Source organism: Cynoglossus semilaevis, chromosome 14 (assembly GCF_000523025.1).
Source record: "Cynoglossus semilaevis isolate Cse_v1.0 chromosome 14, Cse_v1.0, whole genome shotgun sequence".
In the NCBI taxonomy this organism is placed as follows: Eukaryota; Metazoa; Chordata; class Actinopteri; order Pleuronectiformes; family Cynoglossidae; genus Cynoglossus; species Cynoglossus semilaevis.
In genome coordinates this window covers 26,307,248-26,313,687 of record NC_024320.1, presented here as the reverse complement: position 1 = coordinate 26,313,687, position 6,440 = coordinate 26,307,248, and positions in this window count along the sequence as shown.

Sequence of the window (6,440 nt, the reverse complement as noted above, 5' to 3'; positions counted from 1 at the left end):
GTTGCCTGGTGATTAAGCAGTAGATTAACCTTCAGTCCTCATTAATAATAGAGGGAGAGAAAAAGCCCTGGTTCGTCCACTTCCTGCCTGCTGCACTAATAGAGCCCTTAACGTCCACCATTAACACAGCTCTGTTTACTGACACACACACACACACACACACACACCACATAAACACGTCATTCATCTGATTATTAAATCATCTCCACTGTACAACTACTGTGGCCCAGGTGGAGACAGGGTCCAGAACCAGTGTCTAGACCCAGGGTCCAGAACCAAGGTCCAGAACCAAGGTCCAGAACCAGGGCCAAGAGCAGGGTCCAGAACCAAGGTCCAGAACCAAGGTCTAGAACCAGGGCCCAGGTCAGGGTCTAGAACCAATGTCTAGAACCAGGGTCCAGGTCAGGGCCCAGATCAGGGTCCAGGAACAGGGTCTAGAACCAAGGACTGGAACCAAGGTCTAGAACCAAGGTCCAGAACCAGGGTCTAGAAACAAGGTCCAGAACCAGGGTCCAAGTCAGGGCCCAGATCAGGGTCCAGAACCAAGGTCCAGAACCAAGGTCTAGAACCAGGGTCTAGAAACAAGGTCCGGAACCAAGGGCTAGAACCAGGGGCGAGAACCAGGGTCCAGGCCAAGGTCTAGAACCAGGGCCCAGGTCAGGGTCTAGAACCAATGTCTAGAACCAGGGTCTAGAACCAGGGTCTAGAACCAATGTCTAGAACCAGGGTCCAGGTCAGGGTCCAGGTCAGGGCCCAGATCAGGGTCCAGAACCAAGGTCCAGAACCAAGGTCTAGAACCAAGGTCTGGAACCAGGGTCTAGAAACAAGGTCCAGAACCAGGGTCTAGAACCAGGGCCCAGGTCAGGGTCTAGAACCAGGGCCCAGGTCAGGGTCTAGAAACAAGGTCCAGAACCAAGGTCTAGAACCAAGGACTGGAACCAAGGTCTAGAACCAGGGTCCAGGTCAGGGGGTTGGTCTTTGTTTTTTAGCATCAGCACCAAGTTAATAATAACAGAGGCTGGTGTTTTTACACACACACACACACACACCCCCCCACCACTCTAACCCTATGGGACATCATTTGTGATGGGACATCATTTGTGGTAATTCTTGCAGGTCTTTTTTCTGAGACACTGCACAGACCTAAGCACCAATCGCTCCTGTTTTGTGCCTCTCCCTGATTTGATGTCTGATATAAAGACGAGCCGTTTACTCCACAATGGCCTATTTAAGTTACATTAGCAGACAATATTCCCCAGTCAAGAAAATTAAGGCCTGATGCTGTGAGATCATCTCAGTTAGTTATCTTCTCCCTGCAGAGCTGTGTGGCGTTGACCCCCCGTGGAGAACACAGATAATGGGGGAGAACACGGAGCTGCCTCACATCTCTGGGACTCCAGCTTTTTTTGTCTTTTTTTTTCTTTCTTTCTTTTTGGAAATCTGATCCAGAAGGAAAAATGAAACATTTCTGCTAAAACAGAAAGGAACAGTTTTTTAAATGTTCCTCAGCAGAAACAGAAGCTCCAGGTCCAGACTGACCACAGGTGACCTGGTTAGACTGGGGAGGTTAATCCCACCCAGACTGACCTGTTGGTCGGGCCAACGCTGACACCGACACCAAACCAGTGAATCAGCTGAGCTGATGCTGCGTCAGTAGAACCCACTGGTTCCTCTTCAGGAACGAGGAACGTGATGTCGGTCAAAGGAACAACAGTGAGGAAGAGCAGGGTCACGACCTCCGCAGCCTTTAATATCTCAACCAAATCCTAACCCAGTGTTTTTCAACCTAGGGGTTGTGACCCAATGTGGGGACGTCTGAAATGTCTGGTAATCAATCAGAATAATAATAGTATTGTAAAGATCAACTGACCGTCCATGTGATCTGTCTAATCTGGAATCATCTGGAAACGCAGCGTAACAAACCTGATCAAAAAGTCATTCCAGAAACAAAGGAATGTCTCTGATGACATCATCAACAACTGCCCGAACAGTTGACACTAAAATCCTTGGTGGGAAGTTAATGCTGACAAACGATTTTTTTTTTTACAAAAAATGTCAATTTTTGAAAAATGTATTTTAGTTGAGCTGAGGTTTTTATGGGGATCGCCCCCTGCTGGCCAGTTGTTCAAGTGCAGTTAAGACCTATAGTGTTATTTTTTAATAAAAAAACGACTGAAGTGAACATTAGCCTCAGACTGTAGGAACAGCAGCTGACTTCATTTTAGTTTCCCTCTCTATTTGATGTTTGTTTGTTTTGATGTTTGTTTCTATTGTGACGTTAAATTCTCACAGAGAAACTCTGAGGTTTCTGACACGTACGGTCGTGTTTTCTTTACTTGATAATCACAAGGAAATCTGTCCATGAATGGACGTCGCACTCTCTCTCTCTCTCTCTCTCTCAGTGAGTTTCCTGCCCCCCCTCCCCCCCCCGTCTCCCTCCCTGTCTTTAAAGAGCACAGTAGCGCCCAGCAGTCTGTCTGCTCAGAGCTAATTGTCTTCAGCTCGTTCACCGTCCACGTCTCATTAGTCATTCCACTTGTTATAATAACTTCCACGACTTTGCTTGTGTTTAGGGGTCGTTAAAAGTCAAACAAACCTTTAATTACAAAACTGCATCAGTCAGTAAGTAACGCTGCGTCTCCCTGCACGTCTCACTCCGTCCTGGTCCTGGTCACAGAGTCCAGACCTGCTGCTGGTCCTCCATACGTCAGGGAGGGGTCGTCCTCAGACCCCCAGTCTTTTAACACTGTCGTCCTCTGGGGCGGGGGGGGGGGGGGCGCTGTCCTCTGAACTACATTTATACTAATGTTGTCGTCATAATATTTATAGTCAGGATTAAATCGTGGATTGAAATTAAAATGATATTTTTTCAAGTCTGTGATCAAAACATTTCATATTTAACAGATGAACATTTTACCAAGAACAGGATCAACACAGATGAAAGGTCACTTAGAATGAGGTCAGAGAAAAAGAAGAAACATCTGATATAACAAAAACAACTACATCTGATCCTGACATGGAATTAATATTAGATTTAAAAAAATAATTTTTTAGTTGTTTTTCTTTTTCTAATTTTTAGATTCTAAATTTTAGTTCCATTTTGTTTTTTTATAGAAATGTTTTGCTGTGTGTTTTTTTTACTTCATCCAGTTCAAACCACGGACTTTTAACCCAAATCTGATTTGAAGTCATTACTGAGATTGAAGAACAAATTAATTTTGTCCTTTTTTCCCCACCATTACATTATGATAAAAAATAATTATTATGCAAAATTCATAAGAAAAGTGCATTTAATTCTGGAGGATTAGACCTGTATTTACGGCCGATCCAGGTCGACGGTCACGTGTCCATCAGACAAATGGTTCTTTCTTCAAGTCGCTTTCACTCACGTCCCTGTGTTTGATAAAATATGACGAGCTCCGCTAATTGGTCCACGTGGCCCCGGGCTCCACGGCCACGGAGAACATCAGTCATTCACCGAGCCGCCGCCGGTCTACAGACTGTCCCACAGACCGGCGTCAAATGACAACAATAACAATAATAAACAACCAGTGAAACACCGTGACTGCTGAAAACCCGTCATCAGATGAAGGTGACGTCACTGCTGTGTTGTCATTAATATAACGGTAAAAACAACAGACGTTCACGGCCCGGACTCCGTCTCCGCACACTGCAGGTACACGCACGCGCGTGCACGGCCCTAGCGTATTAAAAGTCATCATTGTTTTTCAAATACACACCCCCACGCACGCAGGCAGCCCTGTTTATTTAAGACACGTGTTAATTGTGTGTTGCCCTGCAGTAAATCTCTCCACTCGTCACTCCGTCAAAAGACGCGCAGCGTTAAGTAAGGATTATCGTGGGCCGTGGCGTGGAGCCTGGTGTGCACCATATTGTGGGCTACATCTGTTTTTATAAATCCACCGTCGAGCGCAGATTAAACCTCACTAATGCAGCGAACACTTGGACGATGATTGTTTCATTTAGGACGATTTACCGCGGGTTCTTGGGCTGCGTTCCACTCCGGTTATCACTCACCCGGGGCCACGTTCCATTTATTGACAGCTGTGACGTGGAGGTGTCTCGGGCTCACTCTTCCCGCCCGTGACCCTGTCAGGTCACCGCGGTCACGTGGTCTAATGTTAGTACAGTTTAATTTGACTGAGAGTTTCACTGAGTTTGAAGGCGGCTCAGAAAAGACGACCTGGTTTGTTTTATTATCATCTCTAACCATAACCTGGTTAGCTCTATTTATGTATTTATGTATTTTTAAATGTATTTATTTTATGTCTTTTTTTCTGTCGAGATTCGTTAAATTAAGATTTTGCTCAATTTTATGCGATAATTTTCAAAACAAACAAATAAATCAAACCTGGCATTTAATCATTTTTACACATGGTAAAATCTGAAGTTTCGTTTATTTTATTTATTTATTGGCTGAAAATAACTGATTTATTTTTATTTGTTTCTTTGAATCCGTTATTTTACGATACCTGTGTCCCCTCTCTCTCTCTCTCTCTCTCTCTCTCTCTCTCGATCCTTTTCACACACAATTGCAGACACACACACACACACACACACACCCTCTGACCGCGAGACAATAGAGCCGGCGGGCTCGTGCCGGTGATGTCCTAAATTGTTTCTTCAGTGGAGCAGATGGGGCACGTGCGTCCTGTAGTCGTTGTGTTCCGCGCACGCGCACAAATTTATCGTCAATAAATAAATAAATAATTGACGATAAAAGTAAAATATATATATATATACAGATAATGTGCTGATTCATTTCTAATTTTAAAATACCTTGAATTAGTAGTATGATAAATACTAACAAAGTATTTCAAATATATTTGAAGTATAACGTGTGTGTAGTACACGCTGTATACAGTACGTTATGTTGAAGCTTATTATTAAATGGAAACAGCAGTAACACTAGGGCTGTATGTTGGTGAACGGCCTTTACACTGGCTTTTTTTAATAAGTAACAACAAATGTTTTATTAAAAAAGAAGAAGAAGAAAAAATTTCACCTGTGAAAAATTGTGTTTTTGTTTTTCTGTTTTTCTGTTCCAGACAAAACATCAAAATAACTCTAGACATATTTATATTATATATATATTTATATATAAATGTATCATATATTTTCATGTGTATGTTGTATATATATATGTGTGTGTGTGTGTGTGTCAGGTTAAAACTGTGATGACTGTGATAATGATGACTCTAAATTTAAGATTTGTTCAAACAAACAGTGACAACATCTCAGGTCATGTCATCCCAGAATAAATGACTAGGACTGTATGTGGTGCATGTTTTTCTGGGTCATTTCCTCCATTTATAATGAAGATCCCAGTAATGGAAACACAGTTGTTCACAGGTATTTGTTGTTTTTTTTTACATTTTTCAAACAAACTCAAACTGTGGACATAAATCTGTATTACATTGTTACATTATATATATTTATATTTTTTTACTTCTAGTGACCCCTGCTGCCCACCTGTACCAGAGCAGCTCTGACCCACAGATGTGTGTGTTCGTCGTCACCTGCAGGAGGTGTGTGTGTGTGTGTGTGGTTCAAACTGCACTGAAACTGATCCAGGATCAGTGTAGAAAATAATCCTGTGGTCTCCTCCTCAGGTGGACAGCTGAGCTGGGGGCTGCTCTGACCCCCCCCCGTACTACAGAGGAGACCGGGCTTCCTGCTGCCCCCCCCCCAACCCCCCCTCCTCCTGGGAATAACCTGCACATGTAAAGAGAGAGGAGTCAGGTTTCTAGAAGCTTCCTCAGCCTTGGATGTCGACGTGCACTTGACTGTGTTCCAGGTGCAGCCCGTCTGACTGCCGACTCTTCCCCGCCCCTATGGTTTGGCCACCTCCACGTCATGTCTGTGTTTAAGAGACGCTCATTTCCGACGACCCTCAGGTCGTCATCATCAGCTGCTGCTGGTCAGTGTCCTCCACCCTGGGTTGGTTCTTCAACTAAACCACTGTCATTGACCAGGTCAGACTCACAGCTGACTGACACTCAGAGCTGCTCACACCGTGGAGCTGTACACCTCCAACCACCGTCTGTTCAACTCCTGTTATCATTGATGGATAATAACTGCTCTTTTATTACATTTTGATGCAAACAGGTAGACATTAAGTTGCATTACTGCCACCTACTGGGTTAAATTGACCAAAGGTAAATATCTCCACACATTCAGTACTTAAAAAAATATAACAAGATACAGACAAATGTGTCTGTAGAACAGATGCAGCACCGTTTATCAATAATAATTAATAAATAATAATAAATCGAGGGAAATCGTTTTTTTAATTATTTCGTGTTTTTTTTTTCAGAAACCTTAAATATTTCCTCTGTTTGATATTCAAAGTAGGTGGACTAATTTTTTTTTTTTTTTTTTTTTCAAAAATGCTTTAAAAGACCATTTTCAACAGCCCG